At 42.6% G+C, this 20,052-nt stretch overlaps 1 protein-coding gene across 8 annotated transcripts in view; it reads left to right on the forward strand.

Moving 5' to 3' along the window:
* The window catches only part of FARS2 (phenylalanyl-tRNA synthetase 2, mitochondrial), a 201,033-nt gene that overhangs the window by 21,832 nt on the left and 159,149 nt on the right, over nt 1-20,052 (forward strand). Inside the window, exon 1 of one of the 8 annotated variants that reach the window (XM_088675143.1) lies at nt 11,880-12,023. The exons of the other annotated variants lie outside the window; for them this stretch is intronic. The gene's annotated coding sequence lies outside the window, so the exon portion shown is untranslated. Of the gene's footprint in view, nt 1-11,879; nt 12,024-20,052 lie in introns of those variants that run through there. 8 annotated transcript variants of the gene reach the window in all.

Consider the following 20,052-nt stretch of genomic DNA (forward strand, 5'->3'; position numbering starts at 1 on the left):
CACCAGAGGTACAACCCCTCCCCAACACCCCATTTTGTTAAGGGCCTTGTACAATAATAGAATAACCTTGAACCTGGCCTGGTAGCATATGGGGAGACAGTGCAAACCTTTGAGCACTAGAATTATGTGCCGGCAACAGTTAGTCCCCCATCAGTGGTCTAAATGTTGCTGACGCTTTGCTGCTTTCTCTAATTATTATTGCAGCTGATGTTGATGTGCTGTTCCGATTGTGTAGAATGACCGCCCTTAAAAATAACGACACTGTTTAGTAGCCCAGCTTGACCCATGCCAATGTTCTAAACAAACAGATCTGCCGAGAGGGAGGAGCACAGAGGGAATTTTCATCTTTCATACCTTCACAAGGAGGTATGTTTATGAGAATAAGCAGATGGGGAGGACACGTTTTTTGGCATTCATTGGTAAGCCCACAATACCTCCAGGTGGCACTATGAAAATGGCAATGCTGTGACATTGCTCCTGTTTTTATTTTATTTTATTCCGCTAAGACTACTGTGTCACCTGTCTCTGTACTCATTTAGAGCCATCTGCTGGCTTTATTTGCTGCCTCCCTCCCTTATAGTGCTGGCACAATAAGACTTGGTCATTGGCCGGAATATTAAAAAACAATTATCTTTTTGGCTTTCGGATGGCCAGTGCCAAAAAAATATCTAAAAGTCAGAAACTTTGTTGATGCGTGAGGATGCGGATCTGAGGAATCGTTTGAGCTGTGCACAGCTGCTGCAGTCTTGTTTGTAGGAGAGTACCCTGTTTGTGGGAGAACTGCCATGTCACATTGTTCCTACTTAAGGGGCTGACAGTGTACACAGATGGCTTGTGTATGCTGCTCCTGGAGGGGTGGGTGGGTGTACGTACACACACACACACACACACACAGAGCACTAAAACAAATACATACTGTGATACCCCAATAATAAACTCTAGTTCACAGCTCTATTAGTATATATGTACACAAGCTTTTTGGGGGTTTCACAATCAAAAAATTTAAATTGTGCAGTGCCTGTGTACTACCTACATTAGGGACGCAGGTGGCACTGTGGTCTAAACCACTGAGCCTCTTGGGCTTGCCAATCAGAAGGTCAGCAGTTCGAATCCGTGCAGTGGGGTGAGCTTCTGTTGCTCTGTCCTAGCTCCTTCCAACATAGCAATTTGAAAGCATGCCAGTGCAAGTAGATAAAGAGGTACCACTGCGGCGGGAAGGGAAACGGCGTTTCCGGGCGCCCTGGTTTCTGTCATGGTGTTCCGTTGCGCCAGAAGCAGTTTAGTCATGCTGGCCACATGACCCAGAAAGCTGTCTGAGGACAAACGGCGGCTCCCTCAGCCTGAAAGTGAGATGAGCAGCGCAACCCCATAGTTGCCCTTGACTGGACTTAACTGCCCAGGGGGCCTTTACCCTTTACCTTTACAGTGGTACCTTGGGTTACAAACGCTTCGGGTTACAAACTCCGCTAACCTGGAAGTAGTTGCTCCGGGTTGCGAACTTTGCCCCAGGATGAGAACAGAAATCGTGCGATGGCAGCGGGAGGCCCCATTAGCGAAAGCGCGCCTCAGGTTAAGAACGGTTTTGGGTTAAGAATGGACCTCTGGAATGAATTAAGTTCGTAACCCGAGGTACCACTGTACTGCCTACATTGATGTGCCAACATGAGCAGTACTGTGTTTCCAAGGATTGGTTCAAAAACAGTTTTCAACATTAACACGATTTGTGTACCTGTTGAACAAGAGCACCATACCCATTAATTTGCACACTTGGACAAGGAACTAGGAACTTATACTTGGTCAAGTCCTGAATTTTCGTATAGCAAGCGAATGCTGCTGCCCCTACAAAGCATTTACATCAGTGAATGATAGTCTGTGGTACATAAGCAAGGAAGGTTGACCTCAAAGGAAGTGCTTAAAGACTAAAGGTAAAATCAGAATTACAACACCGGGTGAAAAATCTGCTAAGGGAAATCTGCACATGGTATACACCACTGTAGATCACTGGACTCTCTAGCCAACAGTGTCTTCGCAGAGTTGAGGTGATGCTAGTAACCTACCATATTAAGTGAGTGGAAATTTTGGGCAGATTCTGCTTCACATGTAATAATTATTTTATTGCATTTTAATACACATGCATTTTTCTTCATTTTCCAGTTTTACTGGATATAAGGCATCCATTTTTGCTTTGTTATCATTACATGGGCAAAGTAAACATCCTATCAGTAGAATGGGGGCATCTTGGGCAGTTTAAACTTGGAATTTGTGCAGCAAGAGGTGCAGATCGAAAGTATTCTTAACGTAGAAAAAGCAACGGTGTGAATTGTTTTTTTGTCTGTTGGCATTGCTGATGCTGCAGTTAAGATGAAAGATTCCGGGCACACAGTCTTGTCTTCTGCTTCATCCCTGTTCAAAGCTATCTCTTGGTTTCATGCAGGCATGTAGACTTTTCATTCTGAAGAAGTACTTCATACATCTCATTGCAGGTATCTGGCATGCATACTGACAGTTTGCCTTTTGAGGAAGCTAATGAATAGACTTTCTGTGGATTTTAGGTGTGTAGGGGTGTGGGAGACCAGCACTAAAACAAACGAAGCAAATATAAAAATACAAAACCAGGATCCATGTCATCACAACAAATATGAGATATTGAGCGCACCTGGAAAGTCATGATTAACAAACAGTCTCTGATAAAAAAAGATAAAAATGTTTTGGTTGCCTACAGCTAAAGGTGAGCAGAGATAGATGTGGGCAGACCTTTCTTGGAAGGCCATTCCATAACCTTAGCCCCACATCAGAAAAGTGCCCACTGTCTTTTGTTCTAATGGTGGAGGGACCATCAGCACCTACTCAGGTTCATATGGAAGGAGGTGGGCTTTTCTTGGAAAAAAGAGGTTCTGATCCTGAACTATTTAAGGTTTTAGAGCAGGGGTGAGGAAACTGTAGACCTTTAGATGTTGTTGGACTGTTCTTGTTTAGTCGTTTAGCCGTGTCCGACTCTTCGTGACCCCATGGACCAGAGCACTCCTGTCTTCCACTGCCTCCCGCAGCTTGGTCAAACTCATGTTCATAGCTTCGAGAACACTGTCCAACCATCTCATCCTCTGTCATCCCCTTCTCCTTGTGCCCTCAATCTTTCCCAACATCAGGGTATTTTCCAAGGATTCTTCTCTTCTCATGAGGTGGCCAAAGTATTGGAGCCTCAGCTTCAGGATCTGTCCTTCCAGTGAGCACTCAGGGTTGATTTCCTTCAGAATGGATAGGTTTGATCTTCTTGCAGTCCATGGGACTCTCAAGAGTCTCCTCCAGCACCATAATCCAAAAGCATCAATTCTTCGGCGATCAGCCTTCTTTATGGTCCAGCTCTCACTTCCATACATCACTACTGGGAAAACCATAGCTTTAACTATATGGACCTTTGTTGGCAAGGTGATGTCTCTGCTTTTTAAGATGCTGTCTAGGTTTGTCATTGCTTTTCTCCCAAGAAGCAGGCGTCTTTTAATTTCGTGACTGCTGTCACCATCTGCAGTGATCAAGGAGCCCAAGAAAGTAAAATCTCTCACTGCCTCCATTTCTTCCCCTTCTATTTGCCAGGAGGTGATGGGACCAGTGGCCATGATCTTGGTTTTTTTGATGTTGAGCTTCAGACCATATTTTGCGCTCTCCTCTTTCACCCTCATTAAAAGGTTCTTTAATTCCTCCTCACTTTCTGCCATCAAGGTTGTTGGACTGCAACTCCTATAATTCTTGACCAGACCAGTAGCAATGCTGGGGCTGATGGAAGTTGGGCAAGCCAATAATATAGAGATCTGTGGGTTGCTCATTCTATTGAATTGATTCACTTTGAATTGAGTCCAGAAACGGATTGTTAACCGGTATTACATTATTGTCAGCAGTTGCCATCTCTACCAATATGCAGATGTAACTGTGGATTTGAATTTTCAAGGCCATATCAGACTTCTCTTGGGAACGAAGCAGTCAAAGCTGGTAAAAGCCGCTCCCTAACTCACGACCACTATGTAGCTGGCAGAAAATGTGCTGGACCCAGAAACATCTCCAAGTTGTGAACCTGATTTCGCTAAGTCATAGGGCAACTCCATTCAAACAAGCTATGTATCTGCTTCCAGGTTGCCAGATCATTCCTTGCCTTTGTATTCCTGGTGGATAACCTACAGTGGAAGAGTGTGACTATTGATTCCTCATTAGTCATGTTTCATTGTGATACACTAGATTCTACATCCATAGGCATCTGAAAGCATATATGCTCACCTATTCACTGGGGCAACTCATGATTTTTGCAGTTGGTCCCACAATTTGTGCTTCCTTCCAGGTTTAAGAAACCATTTGCATAGCTGTCTTACTACAAAAGAATTTCAGAACTAGACTGGAAAGAGAAGTTGCTGAATTGCAACTTATCACCAAGTTTAAAACCATGGAGAGACCTGGTTTGAACAGATACATTGGATTCTTATCTCATTATACATGATAAAGCGATCTTCAGCCATCTCACCCCTTGCTTTTTCATGCAAGACCATTTGCAGTCGTTTACAGTCGTCGACAGCTATCAGTCAGTCAATCACCCATTTCCACCACCCTTCTGAGTGATACCCCTCCCCACCCTTTCTCTACATATAAGCTTCTGGGGACTTCTATTTCAGTGTATCTGAAGAAGTGTGCATGCACATGAAAGCTCATACCAAAATAAAAAAACTTAGTTGGTCTTTAAGGTGCTGCTGGAAGGAATTTTTTAAAATTTTGTTTCATTTGCATATTTGTTCTCTTCATTTCATTGGAAGATTGGTAGGAAGGACACCCTGCAGTTACTTCTTTCCTATAATATGCCTACAGTCAATGGATAGATCCTTTTTCCTCCTCCAAAATGACCCCCCCCCCAGTCCTCTAGGCATAAATGCTCCAAGTTAATTGGGGGAAAAACATATAAGCTGTTCTATCCTCACACCATAAGCATTAATCGCAAAGTTTCTCCATTGTAATGCAGGTGTTTTAAGTTGCTGCAAATGTATTCTATAGCACTGCTAATCATTTCTTCTTTTTTTATATAAAAAAATCTGTGTCCTCTAAAAGTTGCCTAACTTCAAAAAGTGCCAGTGTGTGCAGGGTTTGGCTTCCAGCAGGAAATCCGAAGGAAAAAAGAAGCACTGGGTTTCTTACATTTTTGCTCTCGACGAAAAGGGGTTGAGAAAATGTAGTTTTTAAAGGAAGTTGTGGCTGACGTAGAACCAAGTACAGTGGAATAGGAATATCACTTAAAATGGTTTCAAGCACAACTGAAATTTGCTACTCGGTGGGGGCCCAGCATCAGGTGAACGCTAGCATCTTAAGCAGCGCAATACTGCTTAAGTATTTACATGTGTGTATTTACATGGGCCTGTCCCATCCAGCCTTTGAAAGATGGGGTGTGCAAAATAGTGAGCCATGGGAACACAGCAGTTCAGGGCCCAAGCCTGTGGGAAGGAGGGCACTTTACCTAGCCCCCACCCCACCCACCCAGTCTGGGCTTTAATCACATTCCCATGAGGCTGTACTATTGCTTGAAGAACTTCTGTGTAATCTTACCATTTCCGTGTATCTATATTGGGCACCCAGAAGCAGTCTTAGAACAAGCTACATTCTCCTCTCCCAGGGAGTGCTTGTGGAGCACTGGCTGTTTAGATGTTTGTTGGACTCTGGATTCCATCAGCCCCAGCCAGCATGGTCAAAGATGATGGGAGTTGTAGTCCAGCAACATCTGGAGGGCCACAGATGCTGTAACCCTGCTCTGGCGCTTGCAGTATTTACTTATTGCATCTTTACATGAGGCATTTCTGCCAAGGCACTCGAGCTGTTTCACAGTATTAAACTACCAAAATAAACAAATGGTACCCAGGACAACAGAGTGGAGTAGCTCGGTCTGTAAAGCATGAGACTCTTAATCTCAGGATTGCAGGCAGCAGATGGGGGTTGGACTTGATGACCTTCATGATCCCTTCCAACGCTACAATTCTCTGATTCATTGATGACCATTTCAGGAGCTGATGGTATGTGCTCCTTGGCCTGACTCTCTCTCCTTTTCTGTCGTCTTTCAGGGCACACAGGTCTTACTTTCAATAGTATTACTAATACTCTCCAACTCAGTAAGGCCGGGACTCGTGCATGCAGAGAAAATGTTCTCCTGCTAAATTATAGCCCACATGAGTTTGTTTTTGGTACTTTTTTTTTACCCCGCCCTTCATCCAGGAAGACTCCAAGAGTGGCTTCCATAATATCAACAAAGACAGCACCCAGCTTACAATCTAAACGGCATGACAAAAAAGGAAACGCAGGTGGGAAGGGATGGAGCAAACAAGTAGACTCAAACACCAGCTCTTAGAACTGCAAAGCTCTTATCACTGACTAACTATAATGGAATCAGGTAAGGAAGAGGAAGAGCAAAGTGGAGTAGACCCAGGGGAGAAGGGCCTGATCCCCACCTCTCCCTGCCTGTGTTCCAGCTTGATGGAATGAATGTGAGATGCCAGTGCATTTAGTAGAGGAAGGCTTGAAATAATTTACAGGTAAAAGTGGGGGTTGCTTTCACGCCGTGGACCCGTCTGGAACGGATTAATTCACTTTCCATTACTTTCAATGGGAAAGTTTGCTTCAGTTTATGAACGCTTCAGTTTATGAACAGACTTCCAGAACCAATTGTGTTCATAAACCGAGGTACCACTGTACTAGGAAAATGCAGCCCAAACAAAGTGTTGGAACAGTATATGTGCTGTGATTCCTTTTATGGAAGGCATTGCAGAAACAAATCTATTTGTCTATTTACAGGTAGGTAGCCGTGTTGGTCTGAGTCGAAGCAAAATAAAAAAATTCCTTCAGTAGCACCTTAAAGACCAACTAAGTTTATATTTTGGTATGAGCTTTCGTGTGCATGCACACTTCTTCAGATACACTATTTGTCTATGTTCCTGTCCCCCTTCTTCCTCCCCCTTTAATTTCTCACTTGCCTGTATTGTCTGCTGACACCCTCTAGATGGTGTTGGGGGACCCTACTGTGATGAGTGTTCCTTTCAGCGTGAGTCAGGGTTTACATTCCACCTAACATGTTTTTGTGACAATGTGTTGGCATATTTAGTAGGTGGTGTTTGAGTTTGTATAGATTTAAACACATAAATGAGGGCGCTAATAGCAAGTCATGCAGAAAATGCATGCCATCATTTTCAAGAGGCATTATTTGTGTGCTTATTACTGTACTGATTGATTACCTGTTTAGGGGCTGAAAAGAGAAAAAATAGTACCCTATATCTCATATGGCAAATCTTTTTGAATCACAACATTTTTGCCCAACCATGCAGCGCTATGCATATCTACTCAGAAGTAAGTTTGCTCCCATGTATGTATGGGATCGTAGCGTCAGACTTTTGTGTGCTGTGGGTGTGCTTGGCAAGGAGCTGTAATATTTTGGTTAAACTTAGATTTTCTGCATTTGCAAATTTTAGTCCCACAGTCTTAAGCAGATGTCAGTTATTATAGCCGATACCTTTTCAGAGGCTGACCCTGGCATTGCTAATGAATTGCCACCCCTGTAGAGCTATGAATCTTAAAGCCACCGAAATGAGAAACTTAATACTGTACGTAATTGTTCTGTTTTTGAGGGAAGGCAGGTTTTGAGGGGGTTGGGGGTGCCTGATTTAGGCTTTATACAACATGTTTTTGCCGAGACACAAATTATTGGCAGGGGGCATTGCTTTTTTTGTTACTATGGTGTGTGTGTGTGTGTGTGTGTGTGTGTGTGTGTGTGTGTGTGTATGTATATGTGTATATATATAATTTGTACCCCGCCCATCTGGCTGAGTCTCCCCAGCCCTGTGATCCTTGAAGGGCAGTATATTACTGCATATACTCGAGTATAAGCTGAACCGAATATAAGCCGAGGCACCTAATTTTACCTCAAAAAAACCCACCAAAACCTGGGAAAACTTATTTACTCGAGTATAAGCCGAGGGTAGGAAATGCAGCAGCTACTGGTAAATTTCAAAAATAAAAACTAAAACCACCCTATGCCTTTCCCAGCTGTCAGTGGCAGGGTGGGGGTGGGGAGAAGCGACGAGGAAGGATCCCTTCTTCACCGCTTCACCCTCCCCGCCGCCTCGCACAGAGCAGGCATAGGACGGGGGTTCGGAGAGTCGCAGCGCAGCGCTTCTCCAAACCCCCTGTCCTGTGCCTTTCTCTGCCGCCACCCGCCTCACTCGAGTATAAGCCAAGGGCGGATTTTTTCAGCACATTTTTTGTGCTGAGAAATTAGGCTTATACTCGATTATATACAGTACAGTAATTGAAAAAAATAAAAGAATTATAAATTATTATAATACCGGGTAATAAAAATTGGGTGATTGTAGTGTAGGTCCTAGGAAGTTTGAGAAAATTGCTGTGGGAATGCAGTTCTCTGAGCTTTCCTTTAAGTCTCTTATATTGAACATATGGCTTAGGGAGGAGCAATATGACAGTGTAACAGTGATCCACATAGGGACAAAATTCAACAGTCCCTGGCTGCGATAATGCACAGGCCATGGTGCATCCAGCAGTTTTATATGGAAGCCTAACAGCGCAATCCTCCCTGTGTCTACTCGGAAGCAGGTTCTGCTGAATTCAGTCAGGATGCCCCCAGGTCAGTGGGATTAGGACTGCAGCCTATATGATTTGTTCACAGCCAACAATATCCTCAGCTTCGGAAGCAGTGTGTATGCGTGGGATGTGCAATTGAGAAAGGAGAATTAAGATTTCAACAGCCCAATAAGTTTTAGTTAAGGTTTTGTCCCCTTCTGCTGCTGTTTCATATTCTCTGCCACAGTTTGACATTTTTCAGCCAAGCGAAACCATTCAGCCGCATCCATGGAACATTAACTTAACTCTCATTCTGGGACTATCTGTTGATAGCTTATATAGAAAATAAAATCTTCCCCTAATGCTTCTCATACAGTTTTTAACCTACTCGCTACATCTTTTAGATCCAGGGAGAGAATAAAGCATTTTAAATGAGAGTGATACAACATTAGCTATGTAACTGGGCTGCTGTACAGTGGTAAATTAATAATTTTAATAAATTCCAGCTCTTACGATAGACAGGGTCAGACGCAATTTAGCTGCTACCGGTAATATGTAGGTCTGAAGACATCAATTGATGAATTCGTTAAGTTCAAATTGAATATGTTGATTCTAACCAAATTTTAAACAGAGTTTATGGCGTTGATATAGACGACAACCATCTCTTCATTTGGACATGTTTGGGTGATCCTACTGCTGGGTTCAATTTGAGCTAGGTGTTGCCAACATGGAATGTTTGGCTTAATAACAAAGAGTAGAGTGCTGGCTGTGGGCCAAGAAGAACTGGGTTCAGCTCCTTCCTTAGTAGTGAAGCTCACAGAGATGAATTTGGGCCAGTCAGCAACACCCAATCTAATTTATCTTGCAGGATTGTTTTGAGAGTAAAATAGGGTTATCCCATATCAGTTATCCTGGAATTCAAAGGTGTTTTAATAACAATCATGTCCAGAGGGCCTGTATGCTTAACTAGTTTGGAGAACAGAGCTTAGTTTAGGAGCAGGATCCAAGTGATTGCGAGTCTTCCTCCCAAACATTGTTGGGGAAAACGTTTCTGGCATTGTATTTGTTTGCTCCTCTCACCGATAGCCTAAATATGTCCCCAGCATTGCAATAACTGATTTTTTTTTTAAATGTTAGCCTATAGTTGGTTAAAAATACCTCGAAAAAAGGCTTTGCAGGTTCCACCAATGAACATTGCAGGTGCCAGCCCTTTCTCAGAGTACAGTACTAGATGTGCTTTTTTCAGTTGTGCGGCAAAGTCATATCTGCCCTGTGTGCTCCCCTCTTATATGTGCTTTGTTTGAAAATGTGTGGGAAATTGCAGTAGCAGAGAAGTTCACCCACCAAATGAAATGAATATGAGGCATAGTCAAACCAGGTGGTTTTTTATATAATTTGACATCGCATTAGTACATATACAAACTGTTCTATAAGAGAATATCCTCCAAAAACAGTTGTGTTGTGTTCCCCTTTGGCGTCTGTTACTGTCCTTAACCGTAACCTAACATCTCTGCCTGTGATCTACCCATATAGAGAATGGAAGAGTAAAAGATGTTTGACTTAAATACCATTAATGCTAAGATGAGCAATTACTGTGTCTATATAAGCTACCCAAAGGCTTTAAATTCTCTTTATTGAGTTCTTTCGCCTTCACTTTATCTATTTTTATAGTATTTTGGTCAAGTAATAATAAATGTTGCAGCAAAAAATATGTGTGTGTGTGTGTTTTTTTGTGTGTTTATATGGAAAAGACCATTGTATGTGACAGAAACCTAAGGCGCTTCTAGATAGTTGCTATTTTTGAATGGGAGTCAATCACATACTAGAAAAATTAGGTTGCACAATTATATAGTAGTTACGTTCCAAGGATCACACCGAATGCCAAAATCGCATATATTCAAGACACAATGGGTCGCCCAACCACTGCCACAGTGTATTTTCTCCTGGCAGATCAAGAGGAGCAGATGACAGCAAAGGTTGCAAGCTTTTTAGCTGGGGCAATCAGAACAAGGTCCACTATTTGACTGCTGATTCAGAACCCTAAACTGTGTTTTATATAATTGACTTTTTTATTTTGTTCTGTGTATGTCGCAATGTTCCTTTGTTGCTATGGCTGATGGCTGACGCGAATAAAGTTTCATCCATCCATTCATTCATTCACAATGGGTTCAGTGGCGGATGGGATTGCTAAAGTCATTTTCCCCAGAACACTGCCCCCTTTCCATCCCATTCTGATTATTATTTTTGCCACACGTGTGTAGCGGAACGTGCAGAAGTTGCATGTGCCCAAGTTGTAGCCTTACTGTAGTTGATTCAGAGGTTTCATGCAGCAAATCTGCTTCCCCTAAAAGTTTGGCCTTTTTTGCATTGAGAAAAGTGGTGTGGAAATGCACCAGAAAGTGCAGGCTAACACTTGCTTTGATGTACCATCATCTAACCTCACTGCTAACAAATCGGAATGAATCTTCATTAAACAGGCCATCTCGAAGTGCCTGGAATTGTGGTTCAGTGGGGAGAGAGCAGCAGCTGCAGCAGCAGCTGGGAAAAGGGTTAAATACCCATCTTCCTGTGTGACTTTCTGTTCTGCAAGTTGCTCCCTTCCAAAATTTGGAATTGTAGGGTTTGGAAAGGCAACTTGGCTGTGTAGCTCTGGCTCCTGGCTTCCATTTCCTCCCATTTGTACTGATCCTGCTGTGTTTGCCTTGAGGACTGAGCAGTTATTGATTAAATATTATGCCTTCCTGCACCAAAGCTTGAATAAACTTATGCACTAAAGCATCTTCTACAATGAAACCATTACCTTCTGTAGAGCTGACTCTGCACTGGCTTTGCTGCAGCCCTGAAATAGGAGAGGGACCTATGTAAGATCCTGGACTGAATTTTGCCAGGGTATTAATTTAGGTAGAAACTATGCAAGACGTAATAGCTATTCACCTCAAACCTGACAAAACTTGGCAAGGTTAGATTTCTACCCAAAGTCACTGGAATATCAAGGTGACACTGCAGCAAAGAATCCCAAAGCTCCTTAAAGGCTAAGAAATGAATTGGGGCATAAGATTTCATAGATTTGTGCCCACTTTTATTGGATGCATAAACCCACGAACAGAACCTTGTAGTGTTGTTCAGGTGGTTTGCTATTTGGGCTCCTAAATGTGTCTGTTGTTGTTGTTGTTGTTGTTGTTGTTGTTGTTGTTGTTGTTGTTGTTGTTGTTGTTGTTGTGTCTGTTGTTGTTGTTGTTGTTGTTGTTTTTATATCTTACCTTTTAAAATTTCTACTCCACTCTTCATCCAAGGACCGCAGGATGGTTTACAATATAAAAACAGAACATCTGGAGGAAAGCAGGTTGGCAAAGTCTGGTCTTCAGCATATGCAGGAATTATCATTCTTGAAGGCTGTAGATAGTCTTACATAAAGAACTTCATGCTATGCATTTTAAGTGAGTAAAGCCTTGTCTTAAAAACCATTTAACTCATTCCAAAAGGAAAAAAACCAGATCTATATCTCAAGAGTATTTTTCAGCATTCCGCCATTTTTTGCGGTTGGGTTTTCCAAGTTTCATGTCTCTATATCGGACGAACAATAACTCAGTACAGTAGTAGCCATTTAAGACACAGTTCTGTGGTGCCTGGTAGGGCATCTCAGATACTGTAGGATTTTGTAGATCTCCCATCTTCATGTGTAGAGCAGGAGGTCCACCTAGGTCCACTGCAGCTATGGAAACATCCATGACTGCTCCTTCTCCTCTGTCAGTGGTCTGATGGAGACAACAAAAAGGACTCATGCAGGTATCTTATCAGGAGAGGTTTTACTCTCTTGGGAGAGCCCCACCCATTCCCCTGACACATACACCCTGGATTGGCGGAGGGGTGGGGTGGAGTGGGGAGTACACAAGCCAAGGGGCTGCCCCACTTATTTCCCTTCCCATTGGTCCCAGCAGGGAAAAAACCCACTAATCTGTTGGTAAAAGCCAGTGTGGCGTCATGGTTAGAGTGTTGGACCCAGCAGACCATGGTTGGACCCAGCAGACCATAATCCCCACTCATTCATGAAGCTCATTGTTGATCTCTCTCCCCTTCATACCTGTTTTTTCTGATCTTGTTTTTATCCAGTCCAATTAATATGTGTTTAGCATTTGGAAAAGAGAAAAAAAAGCTGCAACCCCGTGCCCCATAACTTTCCAGTAGGCTTGAGAGTTGTTGTTTAGTTGTTTAGTCGTGTCCGACTCTTCGTGACCCCATGAACCAGAGCATGCCAGGCACTCCTGTCTTCCACTGCCTCCCGCAGCCTGGTCAAACTCATGTTCGTAGCTTCGAGAACACTGTCCAACCATCTCGTCCTCTGTCGTCCCCCTCTCCTTGTGCCCTCAATCTTTCCCAACATCAGGGTCTTTTCCAGGGAGTCTTCTCTTCTCATGAGCTAGCCAAAGTATTGGAGCCTCAGCTTCAGGATCTGTCCTTCCAGTGAGCACTCAGGGCTGATTTCCTTCAGAATGGATAGGTTTGATCTTCTTGCAGTCCATGGGACTCTCAGGAGTCTTCTCCAGAACCAGCTTGAGAGTAGTGGTTAGCTTTTATATAATAACTAAATCAGTTTTATTAATTGTTTTATGCTTTCAATGCCATAATTCAGAGAGGACTGCTGAAACTGCGAATGGGAAGCAGATTGGCATTGAATTTTATTAGCTCTTCTCCGTTTGTTGTCAGGCGATCACTGACATGCAGGTCCTTTTGGTCCTGGAAGAAGGCAAAAGGCGGGGGGTGGGCGTGCTCATATGCACCCCTGCATGAAATGACTCCAGCTTGTACATGACTTCTTCCCTCAAAGATCTTGGGAACTCTAGTTTCCTAGGATTCTTTGAGGGTAAGCCATGAGTTGTACTTGTACTTGAAATAGATAGTATGGATGTGTAGAATTCTGCATGTTATATGGGTACTGCTGTAAGCAGAGGAGGGATTAGGCCAATATCTCCTTCTGTTTTAGGAGTACTGTGGCATAGGGAATAACACACCTGTGCCTAGCTTGCAGTCCCTGCTCCAAGACCCTTGGTGCTTCTTACATGGAAAATCAGGGAGGTGGCTAAAAAGAAGGCAGGGAGAATCCAGTTAAAGGTGATCTACTCCCGAAGAGTTTTGCTGGTGAATCGCCAGGGTAGTTCTCCAGTATCCTCCTTGCCTTTGCAGACGTCCACAAATCTAAAAGTTGTGTCATGGTGCGCAGAATTACTTCTGCTGGTCAGATTGAGTCAGATCACACTTTGTTGAAATTCACTTGTACATTATATAGAGAGGGTTCGGCCACCCACCCACCCTGTAATTTTTTTTTTGGGGGGGGTCAGTTGAAGTGCCAGGCATGCTATGGTCCATGGGGTCACGAAGAGTCGGACACAACTAAACGACTAAACAACAACAACAACAGTTGAAGAGCATCTCAAAACTCGTCTTCCTGCTCTCCTATATGCTAGCTAAAAAGATGCAGAATTGCACAAAGGAGCTTCGACAACTCTCCTAGCTCAGAAATAGAGGATGATAGCTCCGGTATCACGTATCACTACAGACATTCTGGACAGTGTCGATGCTCATGGACATCTGGAGCCAGGCTGCCATAATTTGGATGGCCTCCCAGACTTTGTCTGCAGTGCCAGGGGTCACTTTGGCCTTTTTTTTGGGCAGCTCACAGTCAGGAAGGTGGAAATGCACTCCAAAGTCACCTGCTGGGCAGATTTTCTGTGCTGTGTAACTGATAAAGATACAGTACTCCCCCCCCCTCTTTTTTAAAATCCCGAAGATCCAGCTAAACAAATGCAAACGGCGAGCCCCATTTTGCAAATCTAATGGCTGAAATTTACTCCCATGCAAGGGATAAAAAAGAAGCGTTGTGCATCAGTTTGCAATGTTATTCTCACGAAACAGTTTGCAAATATCGATAGCGATAAAGCAGTTGTTCAATTTACCTATTGAGCTCTACAAATAACATCGTTCCTCCACATTAGCAGCATTCGCAGGCTGTCAACATAGCTAATTTCAGAGGGAACATTAGGGCCTGGACTGACTATATTCATATACAGACACCTTCTGGCTTAAATAACACATTCCAAACTTCTCAGCTTGGTATCACATCAGCAACCCAATGGTCCATCCATTGGCCTTCCTGTGATTCATTGGTGATGATGCACTTCCATTTTGAAATCAGTGATGTGCTTCAGATCTTGGTACCACTAGCCTACCTGATGTGAAAGTTAGGAATTATACGTGTGTTTATCTTCAAAAAACCCACTTTCTGTCATTTCTGAACCCCCCCTCTCTCTGTGTCAAAACAAAATAAAAAAATCCTTCCAATATCACCTTAGAGACCAACTAAGTTTGTCATAGGTATGAGCTTTCGTGTGCATGCACACTTCTTCAGATCTCTCTCTCTCTCTCTCTCTCTCTCTCTCTCTCTCTCTCTCTGTGTGTGTGTGTGTGTGTGTGTGGCATTCAAATTATACATAGCGGGTTATATTTAATGTTAGTCATTCTCAGAGTTGCTTTCATTGGTCTACTGTGAGTGTGTCTTAATGGGATATCACTCAGCATTTGCAATCACACAAAAATAGTGAGGCTATATATAATTTGAGTTAAATTTTTGTACGTTCGAACAGTACCACTGTAGCAGGTATAAAATGAAACACATTGGGCATTTGGGATCTCCAACTGACGTTCTCTACTCGTCGCACATATGCATTGCAGTGTGCAGAAATGTGAACTGGGTTCAACTGTTAATTGTTTTAAACAATCTATTTATTATTATATTACAGGGCTGTTGGGAGGCATCATTAAATAGCAGCTGTACAGAACTTTGAGAAGCCCAGTAGAAAAAAGTGCTAAGCAAGCAGAACGGGGCTATTAATAATCAAAGACCCATGCATAATACAGCGGCCTAAGTACTACTTTCTGTATTTGTTAATATTCATTATTTGAACAAGTTTATACATGATTGGTGAGGATCATTCAAAATGGAAGGAAAGTGTCAATTTCAAACAGACCATAGCTGCAACTGCTCTCCCTTGGCAATATATGCTAAATCTAAAGATTCAGAAATGCCCCCATTTTTTGAAATGCGGTATGTGGAGTGTCTCTCCTTCAGAAACACTGCTACTTCCGCGTTTGCAAATTTGCTTTGTCAATAATTCAGTTTCTCAGTGCAGGGCCATTAGAATGTCTATATACTTAAGTGATGCCTATCACTAGACAAAAGCAGGCACACCTGTACATTATGCATAAATCTTACTATTTTTAAAAGAACATTCAACTGTTTTAAAGGTCCGCATTTCTGCCCATCATATAACAGTTCTCTTAAGTGTTTTGCGGGCTTTTAATTATTAAATGTAGTCCGGCATGGCGGATCACATTTCAAGTCATGTTCATTGGTTCACACGCAGCATCAATTGCAAAGACATTGCACCTAGTCTGAATCTGTCGGAAACCCCATTTTTGGTATGGGTCAAAGCGAGACCCAAACAACAACTGTTAACATTGGTGTTAACAGTTATTGTAAAATGCATTGATTTGTTTTTGTACAAATCCCCCACCCTTTTTAAATTTTCCTGCCAGGAGTTCCTTCTAAAGGTAGAGGAGCTCAGGAACCCATTTCAGAAAGTCCCTGGATTATCATGTCTGGCTTTCTTGTGTCTTCATCAGTTGCTTGCTGGTTTGTACAATGGCCAGGCTTCCTTGCATAATTTCCTTGACAAATGGCTTGCTTATTAATATTTCAGCCCTTCTCTTGCCAACTGGTGGAAGCAGTGTGCCTCAAGGCTGCAAATTACAGTTCCTTCTTCCGAAGCACTCTAACCTTTTCTTTTAAACGTTTTGTAAGAACCTGTGACAGATAAATGGTGCAGTTCGAACTCGAGATGACTCCTCTTTTTTTTTTTTTACACACACAACTGAATGTACGTTTGCTAAGTACAGCCGGAAGGTACTGTGTGGCTGAAACAAAAGCAGGAGCACCAGCAGCTCTGCACACACCTTACAGGGCGCCTGCCCCTCCTGACCTGAAAGCTGTCAATTTAATTTGATTGCAAAGCAAAAATCCGTTCGGAAACTTCCACATCCTCTCCCCTTTCAGGATTGGTTGTGGATATGAACATAACGTTAACCGACGCGGCTTGTAGTTTTCCCAGTATAAACACCATTTTGTGCTGGGGTTGAGCAAACAGCAACCACAATCCCACAAGAGCTGCCTGATTGGATCAGAACCAAGAGAAATTCACATGCAGGTGTCTTGTTCCCCCAAGGCAGGGAGGCAGGTGCTGGGAGAAGAGCTGCTGCTTCGAGGATGAAGCAGCTCTCAGACTGCAAGCCTGTACATTAGCCAGAGGCACTACCCTTTTCTGGCTCTCCATCAGGGCCTGATCTGAGCAAGTGTTTCCCCCCTCATCCCAAGTAGCCTCATGTGCAGCTAGTTGGGGCACTTTGGCAGCACCAGCGTTCTTGCCTGGCTCCCACCTCCTCTGCCCTGGGGAAGATGAGGGATGGGGTGTGTTCGGAGACGAAGGCAACTGGCATGGGGACCTCCAGTCCTGGGGCAAGGATATCCAGAGCCGATGGCTCCTCAGGGTCATTATCAGTATGGAGGTCTGCTAGAAGGTCCTCTAGCTCCTCAGTTGAGGAGACCTCAGGTTGCAGCTCTGGGCAGGGCTGAACCATGACCGCAGAATGCAGTGTCATAGACCATTTCCTGCTGCCTGCTCCTGGTATCTGGTGGTACAGATAGGTGCATTGCCTCTGAACACGGAGTTTTTGTTAAAATAAAAGAACAATAATAGTATCTAGAAATTTTACACATCTGGTGTATGATGGTTATCATTATAGCATACGTTTCTTAATTGTAAGATGCTTTCCTGATCTTTCTGAATAATAATTCAGTGAGGTAAGCCATTATTACTCCCACTTCATAGACAAGGAGCTGAAGCTGAGAAACAGCAGTTTTCCTAAGGGGACTCAGCAAATCTGTGTCTATTACAGCGGGTTGGACTAGATGACCCTCATGGCCCCTCCCAACTCTACAATTCTATGATTTCTATGAATATTGTTTCTTTCCATTCTCTCTCTTTCTCACACACTCTCTCTCACACACACACACTCACACAAATACATATTATTTATTGTGATACTTAAAAAGCTTTACTTAGAAAAATGTGGTGGCTCATTATCTTATTAAGGAAAATGGCTCCCAGTTTTCTTGTTTCATATTAAAGTTTCCACAGTGTTGCCAGTGATACTGTCATGATTAATATACTGCTTGTGGAAGGCAGGCAACTAGTCAGCCTGCAACATTCTGAGACGCCGTTAGACATTGCAAAAAGGCATAACTTGCGTATTCTTTGCAAACTTGTGACTGTAGAAATGCTTACAGAACTATTGGTACTGAGTACATGAACCCCCCCCCCAAAAAAAACTCCCCCCCCCTCATTCTTCACAACCACATTATCCTACTTTGTCCCCAGGGATATTAAGCAAATACATCATTTTGGCATATCTGGGGAGATTTGCAATTTCCCCCCCCAAACAGAAGAGGCTCCGCAGAACTGCAGCCTAAATGTGTGTATAATGCAAAGGACTACCGGTACTTAGATTAAAATAATGTGTTGCGTTTTCCAGTACATGTGAAAATGTGGACAGTTGTAGACAGTTTCACAAACATAATTTATATCAGAGTGTTTCTTTTGCCTATCTCCAAACACTGATCTGGAAAGTTGTTTTAAATAATTATTTTTGTTCAATTTTGATAATAACAGTGCAAATAATTAAATAAATAAATATAATCCCTTTGTAACAAATTTGGTGCCACAGTAGAAATTGGCAAAAGAATACTTGTTATCCTTATACAGTAAAGAAAATGATTGTTAACATTTTTAGCTTTGCTTTGTTTTCTTATAAGTACATGGTTCTCAATACATGATATGATGAGTGTGAAACTTGCAAATACCCTCTCCACAAAGCAGTGTGTAAAAAGGCCCCATCCATATTAGCATAGGTCAAGAAAGAACCCAAAACACTTTCAGATTTGCCTTTTTTGGGGCATTTTTCTTTTGCACCGGATATGCCCCAAATTTTATCTAACCAGCCATTCAGAGTAAAATTGGTTGTTTCCCCATGGGTATGTGTAATTGAAGTGGCGTCCCATGCCATCTGTGAATCACTTTGAATGCAGCCTCTTGAATATGAGCTGAAATGTATGGTGGATTCTGCCACATTGCATCCCAAGCATCAGCAGGGATTCCCATCCTAAAGCGAACTCCCAAACCGTTTTAGCACTCATGGGAGTGCCAACCATCTCTACAGTAAGCTCATTATGAACAATAGAGACCATCACATTCGTATTACAGCCAGACTGAATACATGATTATTCATACCACACTTAATACTCTTCTGACATATGCCTCGCTTCTGTGTAAAGTGCTGGATCTGCAATACTTTAAGCCAAGATGGGTGAAAGGCTCTCAAGATATGGGTGATCTATTGCAGTGTTAAAGGGTTACCATCCTTAAATAAATGTGTCAGCCTACAGTGGCCTTCATCTTCCCAAGTAAAGGAATTTGTCAACCTGCTTGATTTCCTTATATTCCAGATTTGGAATTCACAGTGACTCTAAAGGTGGCAGTCTTTTTGGCCTATTTAGTCCAACCTTCCATAGAAAAGGGATTTTCTATGGTCAGAAGGACTGTTATGTTCAATGTATGGAACGGCATGTAGTCCCGATGGATTAGAGTGGCTGGGGAAACCCAGCCAGGTGGGTGGTGTATAAATAATAATAATAATAATAATAATAATTATTATTATTATTATTATAAATTTCTGCTTGCAGCCATGGAACTGAAAGGCTCCTTACATAACAACTGTTTTAAATAAAATAAAATAAAATAAAATTCTTTCCAGTAGCATCTTGGTTGGAGGCCAACTAAGTTTGTCATTGGTATGAGCTTTCGTGTGCATGCACACTTCTTTCGATAGGTCAACAAAGGAGGATAACTAAGACCTCGTTTCATCTTATGCCTAAACATAGTTTTCTTAATAAGTCTGTACCATCTGTCCAAATTAGCAAACTGTTCCAAAATCTCTTGCTACCTCTTAACCACCCGTAAGGACCATGTCAATTTCACTGCCGTCAACTCAAGTTTTTGGACTTGTTTGATGTTTTAAGTTTCCAAATATCTTGATGACATCCCCTTTGAATCCTTACCCTTGGAAATGCTAACAGGGAGATTTATCCTATCCCTGAAATGACATAAGATCTTTTCGGTCTAGGAGAGCCGCAGATATATGCCTCCATGTTGGCTGCTAGCAGACCATGCACCACCAACCTGGAAAGTTTTAATAAGTTGAAGGAGTCCAGCTATTCTGCATCATTTTAATAAAACAGACTATGAATGCAGTACTGACCACAAATTCCTAGATGCAAAACGTACTTATTCTTTTGATTCT

This window comes from Zootoca vivipara, chromosome 8 (assembly GCF_965207765.1).
Source record: "Zootoca vivipara chromosome 8, rZooViv2.hap1.1, whole genome shotgun sequence".
Lineage (NCBI taxonomy): Eukaryota > Metazoa > Chordata > Lepidosauria > Squamata > Lacertidae > Zootoca > Zootoca vivipara.